This window comes from Hippopotamus amphibius, chromosome 10, assembly GCF_030028045.1.
Source record: "Hippopotamus amphibius kiboko isolate mHipAmp2 chromosome 10, mHipAmp2.hap2, whole genome shotgun sequence".
Lineage (NCBI taxonomy): Eukaryota > Metazoa > Chordata > Mammalia > Artiodactyla > Hippopotamidae > Hippopotamus > Hippopotamus amphibius.
This window is the reverse complement of record NC_080195.1, coordinates 6,137,526-6,160,227: the sequence shown is the minus strand read 5'-3', so window position 1 is coordinate 6,160,227 and position 22,702 is coordinate 6,137,526. Positions and strand designations below refer to the sequence as shown.

Below are 22,702 nucleotides of genomic sequence, written 5' to 3'. Positions count from 1 at the left end.
AGCCTTGCTCAAAGTTATGGGTCGAGTCAGAGGAGAGTCAGAGGAAAGGCAGACGTGGGCCCTGGTCTTCTGATGTTGCCTCTGACATTGCTCATCTTGACCACGTCCAACATTTTGTTTGTTTGATTTATATTATGAAACAAGCAATGTTCTTCTTCCAGAGCTATCTCTGTGTCGGGCTGCCGTCTTCCTAGACCCAGAATTACTTAATACTTTCTGTACTGCTTTCTCCCCATCTGCGTGGTATCCCAAACACATGCAGCACTGACTGTCCCACCAAGTCACATCATCACCACCAGCTTGTGTGTCTCATGAAGACAGGGTCACGTCACTCTCCGAGCTTGGAAAAATGCCTGGTACGTGGCAGTTACTTAGTAAATATTGAAGGAAGGAAGGGAGAAAGGAAGGAGGGGAAAAGGAAGGGAGAGGGTGAGGGGATTCAAACTTAAGTACACAGATCTTATCACCACTTCCCAAGCAAGGCATCGCCAACTCTAGTCTTGCCTGGGCCAGCGGTGCGGTCTCTGTACACAATGAATAAATGTTAGTGCAGAGACCCTGGGAGTTGATTCTCAGAGAACAAATGAAGACAGGGAGTCAGTACTGTCCAAAAATTAAATCTATAGCAAATGACCCCCACTCCTTCTGCTTAATCAGACTTACTGTCCCTTTCTCCTGATTCCTTTTAACCTCATCCGCTGATATTAGCCCTCCTCCCCAAAGAAAACACACCCTTAATGTAGGTTTTTTAACTGGAATCAGTTAATGGTTGTGAATAACTTCAAGGACCTTCTTCATCTCATGTTATCTCAAAGATATCTTACATTTTGGTGAGGAATACTACTTGTTTACCTTTTGATTTCTCATTTTAAGTGAATGCATTTTTATTCTCAATATTTAAACTGTCTTGACCAAACTTCAACAACTATTAAATGTTTTTTTTCTCTGTTCATTTAAAATCAAATTCTCAACATGGTGCTTCAAAGTGTGTATCACAAACTGAAAACACCCTGCACACCAGATATCAGAATGATAACTGACAGAGAATCACTCTTTTTCTCTCTCTAAAGCAGACCAGGATATTTGCAGGTCTTAGAAGGTGTTAGAGGAAGGGGTTTGGCTGATGTACAACTTGTTTTCAATACCTGCTGAGAGCAATTCCTCTGGACTTCCGTTTTTCATCCTTCAAGCCACTCTGTATATTACTCCTGGACCCTAAATTCTTTCTTTCTTTGGCTTTGCTGGGTCTTAGTTGTGGCATATGGGATCTAGTTCCCTGACCAGGGATCAAACCCAGGCCCCCTGTGTTGGGAGCGTGGAGTCTTAACCACTGGACCACCAGGGAAATCCCTGGATGGCAAATTCTTTAGTATCTGTTTAAGTTAGCAGAGTGGCAGGAATAATAAAAATAAATAAAAATTTTAAAACTCTTGCTTTTACCTGTGCACGCAACTGGCTTCCCCATACACAGGCAGCTAGAGGATTACAACAGGAGTGTCAGGAACTCTCTTCTGTGTGGTTAAGATAACACAAGGGAGATAGAGCAGCAGCCCCCCAGCATGGGGTGGGCCTTCTGTTTGGAGGTAGTCGGGTGAGGACAGACTGCCCTCAGGACCCCAGGCTGCCCGTCCCAAGTGTACGTGATGTCACCTTGCCAGGCAAAGTTGGGGTTGAGGCCAGTACACCTGGAGCTCCTGACTTTCTATGCTTTCTGCTGTAAGACCTACTTCTGCATGTATGTCCAACATGGCAGAAACACATGTTGGTGTCCTCATTCTTCAATTTTCATGGAAAATATCAAGATAAAACACCCTAGCTGCTGCCAGTGCCTAAACCTGCCATGAGCACATGGTTAGTGGCGCTAAAACTATTTGTGGCTAGAACTACAGGGAGGAGACGGATGATGTGCAAAATTGTTCTTCCATTAAGCCCTTGTCCGTGGTGCATATCAGATTTTCCTCCCAGCAGCTGTTGTCCTCCGGCTGGAGAACACAGGTTGCTGATTTCATTCCTTGTATGGGTTTGTGGTCTTCTTAAAACTTCATGCTGGCACTTGGTAGAGCTAGAACAGTGTGTTAACAAAGTGAGTAAAGAGAAGGAAAGAACAGGAAAAGTGTCGTTTATGAGAATAGTAAACACCACCTCCGTTCTTGGTTACGGTCTAAACGTGTACAATTATAAACTCATTTAATCCTGACAAAAACCTGATGATGTAGGTGCTATTGGTTATTAGATCTGTTTTTGCCTTCCTCATTTTATATTCCCTGGTTTTGGTTTGTCTGCCTGTGGTTAAGGACCCATGTCGCACGTTGGAAAAGCACACGCAGGAAGCGGACAGTCTCAGTTCCAGCCTTGCTTTGCTGGTAACGTGCCGGGCGATTCTGAGGACACGCCCTACCTTCCCTCAACTTCAGCTTCTTTATCTGCCAAATGGAGGAGTTAGGCAAGATCGGTGGTTTGGGACCTTTTATTTTGAAGCCATTGACCTCGTGTGTGTGTGTGTGTGTGTGTGTGTGTGAATCTGGAAGCTCAAATTGTAAAGCTGCCTGAGTGGGAGCTGCACTGTTGGAAGCCAGAGCCCGTGCTTTGCAGATGCACTCAAGGTAGCTCCGTTGAACTCATAGGGTTCTTTGAAGCCATCTGTAAATCACAGGAGTTGATGCTATCTGAAGTCCACTCTTAGCTCTGAAACACAGAGCGTTTCTTTCACGTTATGTTGACTACTGGTGAATCCTTTTTGCACCAGAGAAGCTATTAGCACTCAGAACCCAAACTACTCTGTGAGTTTATCACCCCCTTGACCCGACCTGCCTTATTCAGAGCTGCTCAGAGCAACTGTTGTGAGTCACCGAATAAGGTGTAACTACAGTGATTTCAGAACAGTCCTGCGCTCCTGCAGACACATTTTCACGCATCACCTAGGGGACCACCCAAGGTCATTTGATGCCCGTTGTTGGTAGTTTTGCCCTCCAGCCACACTGGAGCACTGTTCCGTCCTCCCCACTGTGCGCACTTGCCGTGTAAGAGAAGGTCCCTGGGTCATCTTGGGCGCTCTGTGTGTGCCGTGGAGGCGAACAGTCACCCCTCCACACACCTGGGAGAAGGTCTGAAGCCTCTCACTGCGCTCAGTCACAGAGCAGGTGTGCAGCAGATTTAGGAGGTCAGGGAGGGTACGGAGGCCTCAAGAGGAAAAGGCATCAGAGTGAGAAGAGCCAAGTGCCTCCTCGTCTCTCCCTGAAGTGTTACATTTTCTCTTCACCTCCTCCTCTATTTTAAAGTCCTCTTGGCTGGCCTCTTTTTATTAATTAGCATCTTCTTAATCAAAAAATAAACTACATCAGGAAAAAAAATGAACAGAACTCATTTGTAGAGTTTAATAAAAGACCATAAAGCAGAAACCCAAGTCAAGAAATAGAGCATCCCTGGAGGCCCAGAAGCCCTCCAGGTAAACCTTTATAACCACAACACCCTCCCTTGTCCCCAAAGAGAGGGCGACTATTGTTGTAATCATTTTCTTGCCTTCCTTTCTAGTTTTCACTCCTCTGAATACATCCCAAATTGATATGGTTTCACGTGGCCTGGTTTTAAATTTTATATAAGTTGAATCATTCTCTAAATACTCTTTCACAACTTGCTTTTTTTCACTCAACGATATTATAGGAAGACTTATCTATGTGTATCTTTCATTCATGTTCAATGCTATAAATTCCACCCCCAATTTATAGTACTTATGAATGATATTGCTATAAATGAACAGTACAAATAAGCTGGTATAGCTCTAGGACTGGAATTGCCAGGTCAAACAGCATGAATATCTTTGGTTTTTCTAGAGAGTGTCCACTGTTTTCCAACATGGTTGTATCTATAGTGAAACCAGCCACGTATAGGAATATTTGGTATTGCCAATATTCTTAATTTTTGCCAAAGCGAGTACTTAGGGATATCTTGTGGTTTAACTTTCATTTCTCTAATAGTGCCATTTTCATGTTTATTAGCCATCTGTACTTCTCTCTTGTGATGTGCCTGCCAAATATTTTGCCGTCTATTCGATTGCATCATCCGCGCCTTTTTCATTGATTTTTAGAAGTTATTTTTATATTCTAACAATTAGATAGAAAGTGAAAAATAACTTGCAAGAACTCCTTATAAGTATCTTTTGTGACTTGGCTTTTCATGTTTTATGTTTTTTCTTTCGCTGAAAAAAAGCTCTTAATATAAACAGTCAAATTTATAAATCTTTTCCATTTTGGTTAATAGTTTGTATGCAATTAACTTTAAAAAAAATGCTGCTGTATTTCAAGATAATGAAAGTATTTTCCTGTATTCTCTTCTTAAAGCTTTCATTTCCAGCTATCCACTTGGAACTGATTTTTGGAATGGTGTGAGTCCATTTTTTCCTAAGTGGGTGGTAATTATATTCACACCGTTTAGTGGGAAGCCAGCCATAGATGCTAAGGTTTACAGCTGCTGCAGGTCCTATCTGAATAAGTGCAGGGTCTGCATGCCTGTCTGTTTAGGGGCTTTCTTACGGTTTCATTGCTCCAGGCCTAAACCATGCTGTGTTGGTTTCTACAGCTTTACACTATGTCTTGATACCTGGTAGAGCAAGCCTTCCCACTTTGTTCTATTTCCTCAGTAGTTTTGGCTATTCTTGGTAATTTGAAATTTGCTATATCTATTTTAGAAGCAGCTCCTGTGATTCCCAAAACACTTGTCGAGTTTATTGTTGGAATTCATTTAACCTGTTGGTCATTGATTTGAGAGAGAATTCACATCTTGGCAACACTTGAGCTTCCAATGAATAAACATGATATGTTTTTCCATTTATATAGGTTTTCTTTCATGTCTCTCAGTATTGTTCCATTATTATCCCCTGAGGAGGTCTTACATATTTTTTGTTTAATTTATTCCTAGGTACTGAATTGTTTTATGCTACTGTAAACAGCATCTTGTTAGTTTTTTTTTTTTCCACCTGTACATTGTAGGCATAGAAATACAATTAATTTTTGTATATTAATTTTATACTCAGAAACTTTGTTAAACTCTTATTAATTCTCATAAGAATCTGTAGTTTCTGTGGGGTGTTTTTAGACAGAAAATCATATTACTTGTGAATAATGCCAGGTTTGTTTCTTTCGAATTGTCATACCATTTCTATTTCTTCTTCTTCCTTTATTCTATGGATTAAAACCTTCAGCACAAAAATTTACTATAATTCTGTTCTAGGTCTCCTCAATGTTTGAGTCTGAATAAAATTTTAGGCACAGATAGTGTTAAAAAATAAATACAATATATAACTTTCAGAGAAGAAATGTAATTATAAAATAAATCAAAAGAACTAAAGAAGGAGAACAAAGAAACAGAAAAGGTGGAGAAACTGCAAAATGCAAACTAAGATAGGAAAAATAAATCTAAACCTATTAGTAATTTAAATAACTATAAATTGAGTTCTCTAGTTTAAACAAAACAGTTTCCAGATTGAATTTTTTTAAATGGCCCTTCTAAAGCATAAGGATTCAGAAAAGCTGAAAATAAAAGGGTCATGAGAGATGTGACTTAGGAAATAAAAGTGCTGTCACTATTAATGTGAGATAAGTACGATTTTTAGGGGAAAAAATTTACTGGCTGCCACTATATAATGATAAAAGGTTGAATCTACTAAGAAGCTATAACAATTCTGTGTAATCATCCAGTAAAATGGCTTCAAACTATAAAATTGAAATATTGGCATAACTACAAGGAGAACATTGTTTAATAGAATTGTCTTAGTAATTGATAGATTAAGGAGACAAACACTGCTCACTATATAAACATATAGAAGAACTTTAGGAGGTAGATCTTATTGGTAAATGAAACTCTACAGTCACATTCTTTTCATGTAGATTTTGAACATTTACAAAAATTGAGTATACACAGGGCCATAAAGCATGTCTCAAGACATTTCAAATGTCTGGTATTGTACAGACCAGAGATGGACACACTTGTTTTCTGTGGAGGATCAGAGAGTAGATATGTCAGTTTCTATGTGCCGTGTGGTCTCAGTTCTGCAGTCACAGTGGCAAAGCAAACATAGATGCTGTACAATAGAAGGCTCTGTTCCAATGACACTTTATTTACCTAAACAGATGGTGGGCCAGATTTAGGCCAGCAGCCTTCGTTGGCTGACCTCTAATACAGAACACATCCACTGCTCTCAGTTAAATTCATGTAGAAATCGTCAATGGAATGCAATGAGAAAAAAACACATCATGTTTGGAAACCGAGAAAATATCTCTAAGTAACTCATAGGTCAAGAGATCAAAATTATGAAAAGAACAAAATCAATGCCTACAGACTGAAGGAAGAAAATAATAAAGCGGCAAGTAGAAATTAATAAAGTAACTTTTAATCAACAAATTATAAACAAAGCTAAAAGACCGTCTGTTGAAAAACTAATAAGATTAGTATACCTCTGTCAGAACAGAGCTCCAAGTAAACAACAGATGGAATTAAAGAGAACATAACAGCAGATGCTGCTGAAATTTTTACAATGTGTGCTTGTTATATAACAACTTAATGGCAACAATTTTGACTATTTGGATGAAATAGACAATTTCCTAAAAAATACAACTTATCAAAGCTGAGTTTTTAAGAAATGAAGAACCTAAATAGTCCAAAAATCACTCATATAAATATAATCACTAGTTTTTAAACTTTCTCCAAAAAGTCTCCAGAAATCTCCAAGAGTAGATGATTTTACCAGTGGCTTCTACCAAGCATCGTAGATAGAAATATTCCTAATATGAAATAGAAATATAATAGAAAATTTCTATTATTTCTAATATTTCTAACATAATAGAAATATTTCTAATAATATTTCTGAACCACCACAGAAGAAGAAACAAGAGACTAGCCCCTCTCATCTCGTGGAGTCAATGCCTCGTTACCTATGGCGTCTTTGTAAGGTGTCACCTGACCTGCTTTCCAGAATCTACCCTCCTCTGTTGTTCTGGGTTGGGAGCAACCAGAAGAAGAACGGGTACAGGATTTGAATGGCAAAATGAAGAGCTGCCATCTTTACACTCCGACTCTGGTGTGGAAACTGGGCGCCGTGGCCGCTGCCACTGGTCCCTGGTCACCTAGCAACATGTGGACCCACAGCTGGTTCATCTCCCACCCGACTGCCTCCTTTGATTCCTCTGAGGCCGGGTCAGGTGTGTGTGCAGCTCTGTGGTGAAGGGTACCAGCTTCTCCTCAGCTCACCTGCATCTTGCAGGTTGGAGGTGGTGAGAGGCAAACACCATCCAGGTTTCCTGGTAGGTTCCAGAACATCCTTGCTCTCCCCCACTTCACATTCAGCGCTCACCGCAGTCAGCCAGACAGCCTACGGTAACGTCAAGCCCAACACACATGCAAAGACAGCAGCCCTGCAGATACTGCTTAGCCTGCAACGGTGGAAGGGATAATTGGTATAAGAAATCCCTCCTTCTACATGTAACATTCAGAGGGCTTGAAATCTAACTGATACGTTACCAAAACTTGAAAAGGTCAGTACAAGAAAAGGAAATCAGAGGCCAATCTCACGCATGAGTGTAGCTGCAAAAATCTTAAGTGAAGTATCAGCAAACCAAATCTAGCATGAGAAATCATTTTTCTAAGAAGTCTCTTATGATAAGGTTTCCTATTTTAAATAACATCCTGGCTCATAAATAGAGCAGAAAGATCACATCCTATTAGGAGACACAACCTTGCTCTGGCAGAAGCACACAATCAAAGCTGCCAAAATTCCCTTGGGCTCATTTTGAAGCAGATCCCAAAGCACTTAATCAATAAAGAGAAAATGGGTTGAACGATGGTCAGAATGTAAGCAGAGCAGAGAGTGACCACTACAGCACGTAACATACAATAACTCGGGCTAGGCCTTTAACTAAAAAGGTGGCCGCACTGGAAATGAATGTATACGGACATAATCAAGGGAACTTGGAGGCGGGGAGGAATTGGCATGATGAACTAACGGATTGGCTTATGGGCCCGCCACCGCAACATCTGAAAGCCGGGGGGTGATGACAAAGTCATCACGGCACTTCCAGTGTAAGACGTCATAGCGCCTTGCTGCACGTTCAAGAACTGCCATCAGTTCTTTGTCTGTTCAGGAAAAAACCTTGGTAAAATTCAACTAGAGCTGAATTCAGATGAACTCAGCAAACTTGGAGACCGTCCAGATCATCTTGGCTTCATCACCACTGGCAAAACCTTCCAGAACCCAGGGGCTGTTGATGAAGATATTTGAGAGACTTCTGTGCTTCCAGAATATCATTACCTCAAAATGTGTGGCTTCTTCCTTTTCTAAATAAGTTTCCTCATTTCTAATATTTTTAGTGTTTTCTAAATTTTTAACTTTTACCTGAAAATGGCTGGTCTGTTATGTTTCAACGAGCATTTCTTTCTTTGCAACCAGTAGACTCACCGTGACATAGGATAGATGTACTTTTGAGCCTGAAAGTCTTCTACTCAGTGTTTTTATTGCTTCATTTTCACGGGCTGTTTTTATTTGGTTGTTTGTTTTGTTTTCCTTACAAAGTAGAAAAGTCACATCTAGTACACCAAGAACTGTTGTATATGTACACCGTAGTCCCTAAACAAGGAATGAACCATGAATATCTGTAGGGTTTACCAGTAACTGAAGTAGTTGAGGGTTTTCAACTTTGCCATGAGATAGAAAGACAAGATTTGTTGAAGAAAGCATGAATGAGGCACTTATATTACATTCTGCACTAGTAAGAATAATGCCATAAAAGCTAACATTAGTAGGGGCTCCCTGGGTACCAGGCATTGTTCCGATTTGTGTATTCATCCGTTTAATTCTCACAGAAATCCTGCAAGGTGGGCTTGTTATCCCATTTTCCATATATGGAAATCGAGGCACAAAGAAATTAAGTAGCTTTCCCAAGGTAACCAGTTTGGAAATTGGCTGAACTGGGAAACAAACCAGCTTTGGCAGTTGCACTGCAGAGTTGAGGCTCCGGATTAAGCCCTAATATTGAAACAAGTAGTGTTGCTGAAATCCGGCCTCTGTGCACTGCTGCCGGGTTAAATCTCGGAGACAGAGTCTGGGGTGAAGTAGAAAGAAATAGCTCATGGCTTTGCCAGGCAAAGGTGGCCATAGCGGGCTAATGCCCTCAAGACTGTGTGTCCCACCCTGGAAGTGAGTAATAAGGAGCCTTACAGGGTTCAAGGAGCAGGGCGTGGTCAGCTCGTGGACATTCTCCTGATTGGCTGGTGGTGAGGTAAGTGGGAGGCAGTTAACGTCTCCCAGCTGGCCGGCGTTTCAGTATCTGCAAAACAGCTCAAGGGAGCGGGCTCAGGGTATTATCTATAGTCCTTGAGGAGGAACTAAAGGCCCTTGACTTTGTTTAATGGCTAAAGTATTATTATTTTGTCTTGCTTGTCTGTTTTCCTTTCTTTCTGCATTTTCTAACTTCTCTGACTAAATTTATTCTTTGACCAAAGTTTTTCTACAGACGAAAGGCAAGCAGAGGACATGGGTGGGGGTCTATTCTGGGAAGACCTCATAGGATCCTGCTTGGTTACAGTAGCTCCATTAGAAACTGGCTCTACTGACATCTGTTAAGTCAAATGTAGACAAATTGCTGATGTACGCGAAACTGGTTTAAAAAAATCCCAAAGAACAGTCACATCAGTGAGACGTTAAAATTTTTTATTTCTATGTATTGTAGTTAAAAATAAAGTTAGGATTTTTATATGCAACATATACTTTCTTCTAAATATATGTTTGGCAGAGATCTGGAGAAATGTCCAGTCCTGTTTTCAAAAACAGAATCACTATCTTTGGTTCGATGGTCCTTGTTTATTTTTTTATTTTACAAGGACATCTTTCATTTTGCTATCTTTCCGGTGATTTTGCAGCTTACAAACTAGCCACATGCCGCGGTATGAATCATAGCAACAGCAAAAACTGGTTTTGCCTTGCTCTTCCACGAAGTTCCTTTAGGCGTCATAGAAATCTTAGTGATGGAAATACACCATCTGTGATAACATCATGTTCTCTTTCTGGAGAATCGCTGTTTACCACTTAGGATTTATTAAACGTCAATGAAAGTTATACACGTAAATCAGATAAGTTATGATTTCTCTAGCAGTTAAGGGGCACCGCTGTGACCTCTGAGTGTGTCATGACTTGAAGAGGCTTTGATTCCCAGACGTACAGACGCGGCTTAGACAGTGATGGAGGTTCACGCAACGCTAAGGTGCCGTGTAGAGTTTACGGTTCAAGTCGGCAGGGACCACCTTTTCACTTTGTGTCCCCAGGATGTAGCACCTGGTAGGCACCTGATAAATATTGAATCAATAGGTGACGGAACGAATGAATGACTGACTTCTCACCCCCTTTATTCATTTGCTACCTCCATTTGTTACACAACTAGGAATTAATATACGTAGTAGTTAGAGTTCATGCTAGTCTCGCATGGCTTAAGCATTCAGGTATTTTTAATTAAAATTGTATTTTGTTATTTTCTTTCTACACATAGGGATTTTTTGTGTGTTTTAAAAAATTGCGTGCATCATTTGGTACAGTTTAAAATATTCGAAATTCAAGGGCATGTCTTATAACGTTATACAAGATGTTTTAAACATTTTGAGATTTTAGTCTTGAACAAATATTTGAGTTTGGTGGAAATTACCTGTAAGAGCAGCTAAAGGAGGATGACTCCTCATTGTTTAGTTTCCTGGACAATGAAGACAGGTATATTTTCTTCCATAGACGCTTCTTACCATCTTGTTTCAGGATCTACCATGAAGACGTGTTTTGTGCGGGCATATATATTATTATTTCAAACTATATAGAACTGGAATTTTTTATTATGCTTATAGTTTTTTTCATCATACCTCCCCCCGCCCAAAGTTGGTAACATTGGAAAGACCTTCTTATATGACTTGTATTCTCAAAGGCTTGTGCACACAAGCTAATAAGATATCCTTCACCACATCGTTTAGGCACCGCCGTTATATGTCTGGTTTTGTAATGATACCAACCGTATTTTCGCTAATTGGGATTTTTCAGGCCCCTGTGGCCTCTCCTAACCCTTCAATTCCAACTAAGACAGAAGCTATTATGGACCACAAGATGTCACTGTAGGTTTCCCAGCAACCTTCATACAAGAGACGGTGACCCTTGAAACAAGGGTTGACTGATAGGTAACAATCCCTTTATTTTTCCCAAGAGACTTCAGTCAGGTTTGCCCTCAGACCCCATCTGCCCTCATTCCCCATCACTAGGCCCATAGATGTAGGTACTCATGTTTAGACAGAACACTAAAAAATAACATGGAGCAAGAATGGAACTCAGAGATGAGGCTTAAGAGCTATATGTATGCATGGCTTTGTAACAAAGCCCACAGCAAGGCTGCCACCAAGAACTGAATAATGGCCTTTTCCAGATGCGGCTTTGCAAGGGTGGAAATTTGGCACTTATAGGTAAAGGAGACTCTACCATATCTTTGTGGTGATTTAAGGTGATGATTGTGTCTGGTACTTAGTGAGGTCTTGGTAATTTAGAGAAAATAAGCATTCTTTTTTTTTTTTTAAAGGATGGGAATGTTACATTTTTAAAAAGACATTTAGAAAAGGGAGAGACCACAGATATTTGCCCCAAGATAAAGGATTTAAATGTTATATCAATTTAGGTATCATTATAGAAGGCAGTTTATGAGCTAAGTGGCTCTTTAGAAAATAAAAACTGTTGACCGGTAGATGCTGATATATTGGAAGTACCATTTTTGTGGGTTTATCGTATAGCAGTTATGGTTGCAAAGAGTCTGCATCTTTTAGAGATCTGTACTAAAATATGTATGGGTGGAACAATATGATGGGGTTTGCTTCAAAAAATATCATAGGGAATGGGGTGGGGAGGGACGTGAGTGGGCTGTAGGTGGAACAAGACTCGCCATGAGTTGGCAACTGTTAAACTGGGTGGTGGTGGGTGGCGTATATGTTGGAAACATTCCATAGTCATAACGGGGGAAAGTGCCAACCCAGATCCAAGCAGCAGGCTCTTTGTCTTGATCCTCTTTCTCTGACAGTGGAGGACCTCCATGCTCTAAGCCCTCCAACTCAGGAGTACACCGTGAAAAAGCTTTACCTGTGGGTTACTCGTTCTTTACTTTACCTAAATACCACCTTTCTGGGGCAGTGAGCTCCTAAAGTTTGTGACTGTGTAAACTTAAAAAAAAAAAAAAAAGAAAGAAAAAAAGAGTTTACATTTGTGTCCCAAATTTAGCTTTCAAAACTGTCAGAACAGGATCCAACTTCCTAATGTTCCTCCAGAATGTCTTGAAAAGGTTTATTCTCACCTGACTGTGACGTGTATGATTATGTAGATTTCTATCATAATCCTCTTTTAGATGTCAGCTTTCCACTTTGAAGTATCTAAAATAATAAGACTTCTCTCCTGTAGAAGAGCTCCATCTCTTCGATGATTTCCAGTGCCCTTCTTTGAAGCTTCTCCAAACTTCATGTCGCTTTATCACTGAGGATTGGTAACCAGACCAAACATAGGTCTCCGAGTTTTCAGATATGCTAGTGTTGTAAAAATGGGAGTAGAATGGCTCCTGGGAATAGAGTGCCCTGTTTCATTTCCAACATCCTTCCTACAAGGTTTCAAATTTCATTTTAGCCTTTGTGGGTAGTAATAGTATGCTACCTCCAATCTATATAGTCTCTCTCAAATAGTGTTTCTGAGACATGTTCAGAGTTCATTATCTTCTACGAAATATATTTTTTCTTGTTTTCCTTCGTGTTTTATCTTAGTACTGCTTTGCTCTAAAACGTCTGCCTACCCACAGAGCCTGATGATATCCTGCAGTTGAGCTAATCCAGTTTTTTGTTTACTTTTGGCAAGATGCTAGATTCTCCTATGCGTCTGGACATTTCACCGTGCGTTCTTGTTGATACAGTCATAGATACCCAGCATTTAAATGATTCTGTGCCAAACACAGTCACTTCACTGTGCATATTTTAATGAAATCATAGCTGTGCATAATCGATTCAGTCTTTCATCTCTTATTTTCTCCAGTAAATTAATGGAAATATTTTCCTTTGATGCCATAGAATCACTTTAAAAAATTACTTATACTTTGGATGGATCTAAAATTTTTGAAAGAAGTGATTGTGATCTTTGGTCCACCTGATTATTTATGTGAATTCTTGTATGTATTCTGCAGGTCACACACGCCTTATTTAACTAGGTATGTGGTCATGGTTAAATCCAATGACTTTTTTAACCCCACTGCACTAGACATTTACTTATTACCCTCCGTGGACTATAGCAAGCCCTCTTGAAGTATCCTTGGGAATTCCATACTCAAATTCCTCTTTAAAGTAACATTTTTTTGACTGTCCCCTATAAGTGGTGGACCTGTTGATTAACAGATGTATGTCCTCAGGTTTCACAACCTAGTAGAGGAGACAGATGTAGAAACAGGTCATTATAAGACCAAGAGTCCAAAACTGTTAAGACCAAAAAATGTCCCGATTCTTAGAGTAAACTATCCTATATTTATTTTACAATAACAAAAGAGAAGTACAAAGCTGAAAGCCTAAAACTAAAGTTTCTTCTAGAAACAAAAATTAGGACTATTTACTTTTACTCTGTGGCATGTACAGGTCCCTGCACTCCCCTTATGGGTACCGGCCTGGGGGTGAAGAGCCGGTGGTTCATGACCACTGGCTCCTGTAGGTATGCTGGACTCAGGAAGCCCCTTCCTTGACTGCCCTTTAAGGTTTTCTCACCGCCTAGGAATGCTTCCCCCATACAAACAGCCTCGGCCAAGCTGACCCCAAGTTCCAGTTTTATTGGAAATGTCTGGCCTCCTTTGTGGTAATATAATATGCCCAAGGCTCACATGCTACCCTGCCCTTTTATGTTAGTCCTAGACTCTGAATAGAAGGATGCTGGAGCCAGAAAAGAGCCATCTTCTCCAAGCTCCTCATCTTATAGAAAAGGAAACTGAGGTATCATCATGCTATTTGCCCCAGGTGACAGAGTTATGAGGATTAGAAATTAATCCACGATAAGGAAAAGATATTCCCGGTATTCATTCGTGATAACTTTGAAGTAAATATTGGCAATGAAATGCAGCAGCAGATATTAACAAGGGAAAATCACCTTACACGAGAGATGGTGTTTTTTCTCTTATCTGGCTGGTTGTAAGAAGACACTACCCCCAATGATTTTGTGTGTGTGTATGCTAACAGAAGGTAGAGCCTAATAATAGTGATTGAAAAATATAGGTAATAGAATCGGTGACCATTTTTCATCTAGACGGATCTCAGTACGTTAATACCGTGTAACAGGAGCACCAGCTCAGTTAATCCTTGGCACCGGGTCGTGGTTCAGCCACTACTCTGGACTCAGTCATGGACCATGTTCCTTGGTCAGCTTGACATGCCAGCAAAAAATACCAGGCACACGTTCGGTTTTTCCTCTCTTCTCTCCAGCTATCCTCTCCTCTGCCTTTTAGGGTGAAAAATCTCAGCTGTACTTAAATTGACGGCTGACGTCTTTTAGTCTAGAAATGACCTCCAGAAAAAAATCACAATACGGAGCTATGCCTATATAAATAGGAAGACTGGTTTTGTACGGAAGCCAGTTCTAAACTTAGATCCTTACGAGATGAAAACATGAGCTCGCCACCAGCTGACCCTAATGCACATACACTATTTATTCCTGAGGATGGAGGGGACAGACTCCCTGGTCACCCATCACGCCGGAGGTTTCTGGCTGCAGCGTCGTGTATTGCTGTTAACGGCAAGCGAGTCTACATTGGATTGCTTTGTAGATATTTCAAGTAGGTTTTCATGTTTCAAAGACAGAGCTCGTTTCTATTCTGTTTCTGACTAGGAAAGGCGATTTAACACATGTTTACTTTCTGTGTCACGCAGATAGTTAACTACTTCTGGCAGCAGCTGAGTTTCCACTTTAAAAATAGAAAAGCTACTGCCTTTCTGGCCGAGCCCCCACCCCTACCAGCCCTGCTACCCGGGTTGCTGCATGGAGTTCCATGTGGAGGCCGTCCTCCAGTGAGCACACCGGAATCCCTGTGAAAGCCCGAAGGGAAGGGACAAAGTAGGTAGAAATCCAGCTGCTGACGTTTCTTCTGGCTGGAGCCCTTGCGCTGTGACACCTGGTGGTCCAGGCAGAAACGTCATCCCCGCCATGCCCGCAGACAGTGCTGTCGAAGGGAACTGCATTAAGCACACCCTCCCGAAAAGAAGGCTAGCGAGCGTAGAAGAATGTTCTTCTAAGCGCAAAGCTAGCTGGGGTATTCTGACCAGTCAAGGTTAGTAGAGCAGCCATTGCAAGTCTGTTGGTGTCCTGAGATAAACGATATTGACCTGTTTTTGCAAATACTAACTTGAAGCTGTGGCTACTTTCCGGAATGCGGACTCTGACATCTAAATGTGTGGCATGGCAAAGGGATGCACTGTACCTTCATCCTAGAGCAAGTGAAAAATGCACCTGTGGACTCTTTCTTGGGACCGTGTATTGAACACCTGGGTAAACCTGTAGTCTCTGGGTTGCTCACGCTTCCGGTTTAGCAGGTGTGGGAACAAGCAAAGCTGCTATTAAGCAGGAAAAGACTGTTTCCAAGCAATTAAACATGGAAATTTCGAATCATTTAAGTTGGACCATAAAGTAGGAGGGTGATGTAGGCAAGAAAATGAATAGAACCACTTCCTTAAAGCACCCTGGTGCAAAGTTCTTAATTTTAATAATAGAAAGATATGACAGCTGTAGAGGAGAATGAACGCAGTACCAAAAAGGAGCTGTGCAAGGAAATTATTTTTTAGAAGAGTAAGTGTAAACTTTTGTAGAACATAAATATGGTCGATGATGGACTTAAAGGTTGGAAGTGCAGATTTAGACACAAAAATGACCCCCTGCTCCCCCCCACAACATAAAAGTTGTATTTACTATATAATGGTTGGGGTTGGATGAGTATTATTTAGAAATTGTTATAAATTTGTAAAACATGCGAAACAAATTTTTAAGTAGGATAAAATACCATCATTTCTTTAAAAGACCGAGAAAGCAGCCTACTTCTTCCCCCCACCCCCCAGCCCCAACATATATTTCCATTTAATTACTCTTTAACAATATGATTATCAATAAAGATTAGGAACACATTAGCGTGGATGAAAATGGGTGGCTACAAAGACGATACTTTAACGATTCCACAGGTGTTTATTGAGCACTTACTCTGTTCCGGGCCCTGTGCTGGCTGCGGGGAAGCAGTACTAAATGTTCTCATCATTCGCAGGATCTTCAAAGATCCAGGAGGAAAGGTCCAGCAGGCAGTTACTATAGAACAAAGAGCACCCTGACATTTCCTCCATGAAGAGCCTGTTACCCAAATATGTGCTTGACCAGAGGTTTGAGCAACAGAGTTGGACGAGTTGGCAAAACATGTAAAAATAAGTACATTAATTCTCCTGGATGAGACTCACACATCTTCACTGCAGATAGACTCCAGAGGAGGTTGAAAATAAGCTATAAAATTGTGTTAAAAATCTAATTTTGTGTAAAGGAGATACACAATCTTCTTTACACAATCTTCTTTGACACAGCTCAACTATATTGAAAACAGAACAAAAAAGAAATGGTCCATGCTTCGATTTAAAAAAAGAAAATGTCTTGGCAAACTTTCACTGGATTTAACTTCAAATTTTTCTGGCACTGTTAATGAGAATGTAAATAGGCCCAGTCTTGCTGGGGGTAATTTGATGACATGTATGGAAATGTTAAGAATTTACCCTAAGATAATTAGACACATTTACAAAGATAAGAAATAATGTTGATTCCTCCAAACTAAAAGCCACTTAAACATCATTTAGTAGGGGATTAACTAAGTGAATAATAGTATGCCTGTGCAATGACGTAAAATTCTGTAATATTCTAAATGACTAATTTATAATCTATATGTCATTTAAAATACTATATTAGAAAATTATATTTTGCGAAGTGGAACAATGGCCATGTGATATCTATAAATGAAAACAAAAAAAGGTTACAAGCAATATGAATGGTATGGTTGTATCTTGATTAAAATATTGTATATTTAGAAAAAGAGTTGGGAAGGATATACAACAAATGTTTGTAATGGTTATATTTGCAAAATGGCATTACAATATTTTGCATGTTTTACAATTTATTTATTTTCCTGTTTAATGTAGCAGTTTTATAATTAGGTAAGAATACAGCTATTGTTGCTGTATTGCTGAATTGTTGCTATTACACTATCGCAAATATACATTATTATTATTATATGAAAATGTAGAAAACAGAATTCCACAGTTCTTTTCCTGTTCAGGAGGTAATTCTTCGCTTGTTTATTTAGTCAGTTACTTACAATATTTCTTGTGGGCCCATTACGGATTAACAGGCCACCCAGTACACTGTGAGTTCTGGGGTTGAAGAGAGACTATTGTACCATAAATTTTCATTGAACATTCGAAAGACCCAAGTGTGCGTCTTGCTTTGTCAGTTACTGACTGTAATTTGAGGCAAATCATTTAACCTCTGTCTTAGTCTGCCTGGGCGGCCACAACAAAATGCCAGAGGCTGGGTGGCTTAGACAACAGACGCTTCTTTTCTCACAGTCTAAGGGCTGGAAAGTGCAAGATCAAGATGCCAGCATAGTCAGACTTTGGTGAGCGCCCTCTTCCTGGCTTTAGAAAGCTACCTTCTCACTGTGCGCTCACATGGCCTTTCCTTGGTACCCGACTGTGGAAGGAGAGAGAGAGAAAGAGAGACAGAGACAGAGACAGACAGAGACAGAGACAGAGAGATCTTTTCTTTTTTTTATAAGGCCTCCAACCCCTATCAGATTAGGGCTCCATCCTCCTGACCTGATTTAACCTAATTACCTCCTAAAGCCCTGTCTCCAAACACACAGTGAATGTGAGGGCTTCCACACAGGAATCTGGGGCACACAGTTCAGTCCTGTTTTAAGCCATCCAGGCCGTCATAACAAAATACCACAGACGGGGCAGCTTACAGACAATAGCCATGTATCTCCCTCAGTTCTGGAGGCTAGATGTCCCAGATCCAGTGCCCCCACGGTCATGCTCTCATGGAGACCCTCTTCCTGGCCCGTCGCTGGCACCTTCTCACTGTGTCCTCCCATGGTGAGGGGCTGAGGATCTCTCTCGAGCCCCTTTGTAAGGTGCTAATCCCGTACGTGAGGGCTCTGCCCTCGTGGCTTAGGCACCTCCCAACGTCTCTGTCTCCTAACACCATCACGTCGGGCATCAGGGTCTCCACTTAGTAACTCTGGGGGGACACATTCAGTCCAGAGCACTTTGACTCTCCGTACAGTGAAAATGATTGTATTAAGTTTTAGCAAGTTTTATTAAGGATGTGCCTTTTGTTTGTTTGTTTGTTTTGTTTTGTTTTTTGAAAAAGCCTGCGTGGAACAGTGGTGAGGTGGTGCGTGAGACTGGTTTAAGGAAATCCGAGTTTGCTGACTGTGCCAGCTGTGCCGGACGAAGCTGGGGGTTACAGGAGGAGGAGGGGCACTCTTGTTGGGGCTGTCTGCAGGACTTTTGGAGGAGGAAGCTTTCGAGCTGGGTTTTGCAAGGAGAACAGGTTGGAGATGAGGGAGAAACCCATTCTAGTCTGGGGAGGAAGAATCTTACTCCAGGAACTGACGTGGTCAAAAAGGACAGCCTCTGTAGCTCCCAGATTAAATCTGGCCTCAAGCTCCACCCCCCAAGCTTCTGGGGAATGTTGTCTTTTCAGTCTCATCTCCTCCCATCCTCTCCCTTAGACCTGGTGCAGAGGCTGGCGCTGAATCCTGCCCCACGAGGGAGGCACAGCTGGCCTTCGGTCCACAGGCTTCCCGCAGATGGCCCACTGTTTAAGCCCATTTTATCCCTTGAAAAAAGTCCAGCAAATCTGTTGCCTTCACACCAAACTAAAGCGTGTACCTCTGTCCTGAGGGTGGGGACACTAGAGCTTAGGGCCCATCGGGTTCCTCTGTCTTATCAGCTCTCGGGCATGGCCAGGGACGTGGGTTCCTGCTCTCACTCAGGGCCAGCACGAGACAACTCGCTCTCTTGCTCTCTGCCTCCCTGTCTATGCCTTTTGCTTCTCCTCTCTCACAAGCCCCCTCCCACCTCTTTATTCTCCTGTCTTTTCTTTTCTCTCTGGTTCTCACCCTCATGTGCAACCCCTCCTCCCCACCCCCACCCCCACCCCCACCCCACCAGGAGCCTAGCTTTTCAGTTGAGAGAAGCTATCTTCAAGCCACTCCTGCTGTTTGGGTTTAGTCAGCCCCTGGAAGCTGAGCCGGAAAAACAAGAACCGAAACACAGACACACATCAACAAGTTACTCTGCAATATGAGAAAGAGAATTGAGTTGAGGGAAGAGAACAGAAAAAAGAAGGAAAAAAGAGAGTTTGGGGGAACTTGCACAACAGTCCAGTTTAGCTTAAAGAGGGGAATATGTGAAGGTTAGTAGTAGAACATAAAACAAAACGGGAAATCTGATCCATACCATAGATAAACTCTAATTCCAGGATAAGGCTGCTAGACTACATTCAGCGAGGAGCCAGTAAAGTTTTTGAGCCTGAGCGTGACAAGATCCCAGAGGCCATTTCAGAGCAGCCACACGCTGTCATGAAGACGGGGCATGTGTGCCCAGCGGGGGCGGTAGGGGGGGTGGTTAGCTCCCCCAGGAGATGGGAGTCTTTTTCCTGGGACAGCAAAGCCCCCACTCTGAGCACACATGCTGGCCGGAACTCGAGGTGGTTTTGGACGTTTAATCCTGGGGCAGCATTCAGGCAAGACTGGTGAGATAGAGACTGGTGTCTGGAAAACCATCTGGGAGGGTAGAGTCCAAACTGAATTCAGACAAATACAGAACATACTTCATTCATCTTTGAGTATCTCCAGCATCCAGAAGGGTCAAAATTGCCTGGCAGATAGATCACCGTAAATGTTGAATGAATGAATACGTAGTGGATGAATGCGAGGCACAAGATTATTGCTTAAGGAAGATTGTTACTCTCAGGGCCTATCGATGGGGACGGCGAGAGGCCAGGCACCGTTTAAGAACCAATGGACTTAGGAGTCAGAGCCCCCAAGCTCTAGGGAGCCTCTACAGCTCACATGACTTTGCACATTCACCCATCAATAGACGTTGTTAACGTGGTAGGTATTGGGGGTACAGCAATGCGCAAATCACAGCTAGTCCCGATTTCTAAGATCTTCCATTCCGTGGTAATCAGTGCTATGAAGACAAACAGAGAAGGGAAACGAGATAGAAGGAGTGCTGGGGAGGGGTGGGGAGGACGTTCTCGTATAAGGTGGTCAAGGAGGGGCTACCCCACGAGGCGATTCCAGTGGAGACCAGAAGTCAACCGTAAGCCACGTGCAGGCAGAGTGGACAGAATCACGGATGGTGTGTTTGTTCATCGTGGCTCAACTAGGACCACGGATGCAGGGCAGGGCTACAGCAGAGCTCAGAGAGGAGCCTGGAGCCCCTTGTAGGCCATAAGTTCCTTGGAGTTTACTCTGGGTGAGAAAGGAAGCCACTGGAGTCTTTCTGACCTTGCAAGGCTCCTTGTGTTTAGGACAGACTGTTGGGAGCGCATGGGTGGATGTGCACAGACCAGTCAGGAGGCTTTTGCAGTAAGTCAGGCGGGGGCAGTGGTGGCTTGGACTAGGGTAGTAGCAGTAGAGGTTATGAGATAATAATCAAAGTCTAGATTATATTTGAATATAATCCAGGACTTACGGGTGTTTGCCCGTGGGGTGTGAGAGAGAGAAATTCAGGATTACACAAAGGTTTTTGGTCTTGAAGCACCTGGATGATGGGGTTACCATTTACTGATAGGGAAGAGATTTGGAGGATCACAGCCAGAGTTTGGCCTGGGGCATGTTAGGTTGCATTGTCTATTTAGATATCCAAACGGAGAAGTTGAAGAGCCAGCTGGAAATGCACGTCTTGAATTTAAAGGAGAGAGCTGGTCTGGAGATGTAAATTTGGGGTGATGACATGTGGATAGTGTTTGTATCAGTGGGACTGGAAGAGACCCCCCAAGAGTGAGAGTAGATGGATGCAAGGACTGAGCCTGCCATGAGGAGCCATGAAAAATAAAAGACTAAAAAGAAGTACCTCGTTTAGTAAGAACTGCCTCCCTGCAAAAAGTGCAGGACATAGTCAATATATATGAAGTTTCCTTGAAAACTGTTGAGCTTAAATTTAAAACCATCTTATTAGTGCCAGGTGACAGGAGGAATAGTGACACTGTTTAAAGCAACAGGGAAGCAAAAGGCAATCGCTGCTTTTGAGAGAAAGGTGATGAGTTTGCTTGTAGGCGTGTCTTGAGATGACAGCACGATAGCTACCTGAATGTTCAGAAGTAAATTTTGTGATGTGTCATGAAAATGTGTAGGAGAGGCCAGGTGAGAGCTATAGGCTGGCGGGCTATCTGTATGGATGTGATCATTGTCTCCGAATTTTGACCGTTCCCTATCTGTTTGTATCTCCTACAGATATATGTGAGAGGAATAAGATGGGCTAAAGCTTTGTTATCGTCCATAGTTTAAATTACTCTATCTCCTGTTTAGAAGATGTAGTGAAAAGCTCATGGGGCAGATATACGGAGGTACTTGTTTAAAATGGAATTTGGATTGTATTGTCATATTTCAAATGTGTTTAGTACAAACGTGCTAAGTACTTTCACATTCATTACAGCCCTATGACGGGGATAGAATTATCCTTCCCTTTCCAGTTGAGAAAACTGAGGTTCTGGGGTTAAATAACTGCCGAAGCTCCCATAGCTAGTGTCTGTGCTGGACTCTCAATTCAGGTCTCTGTGATGAAGCCCAGCAGGCTCTGTCTGCAGCACCAATGGTCACTAAGGGTTAATTGGAACAACTGGGTCATCTCTCCCAAGAGCAGCACCAGCTTCTAAAAAGAGTCTTAAATACTCTTCCTCTCTTGACTTTGGATATTCATGGGGGAAACCACTGTCTTCACTTTGTTGAGAAGTTAGTCTTTTTTCTTAAGATAAACCACAGCAGTGTTTTCACTTGTCTTGCTTTTTCCTGTGCGGGCCCATACCCTGTCTTCTCACGAGATAATGGAGGGCTCCTGGACTGTGAACAGGAAATCAATCAGAGTAAGTGGCATGTCCCTGCAAGTCAGGATTATACCTGGAGTTCCCGGTGGTTTCAGATCTGGACTCGCACTGTTCTCAGGAAATGAAAGACAAGGACGTATTCTGAGAAAGGAAAGACAAGGATGGCCTCAATCTTTGAAGAGACTGCTTTTGGCAACACGTTGCTTATCAACCATGTCCTCAAGGATTTATGTGACTCTATTAAACTGCTAAACAGAAAAGTACACAGGGTCAGTAAATCTCTGGTGATTTTAAGAGTATTTTATAAACTTGCAAATAGGGATGGGTCAGATGTTGAGTCTGAAGCTTAGCCACATCTTTGGATCTTCTTTAAGACAGATAACGTGAAATTGCATACAGAATCTTAGAAAGTGGCTGTGAAAGTTACATGTTGTGAACTTCACAGTAAATCCAGGTCCCTGGTGAGGAGGATTTGTTGATTTAAGATCAACAATCTGTAAAATGTAGTAGCACTTTGCACTCTGATTCATGTGTGAAGATGCCACTGCTCTT

At 41.8% G+C, this 22,702-nt stretch overlaps 1 protein-coding gene across 2 annotated transcripts in view; it reads left to right on the top strand.

Moving 5' to 3' along the window:
• ASB5 (ankyrin repeat and SOCS box containing 5) overlaps positions 1 to 22,702 on the top strand; it is an 88,435-nt gene that overhangs the window by 51,356 nt on the left and 14,377 nt on the right. The window lies entirely within an intron of this gene.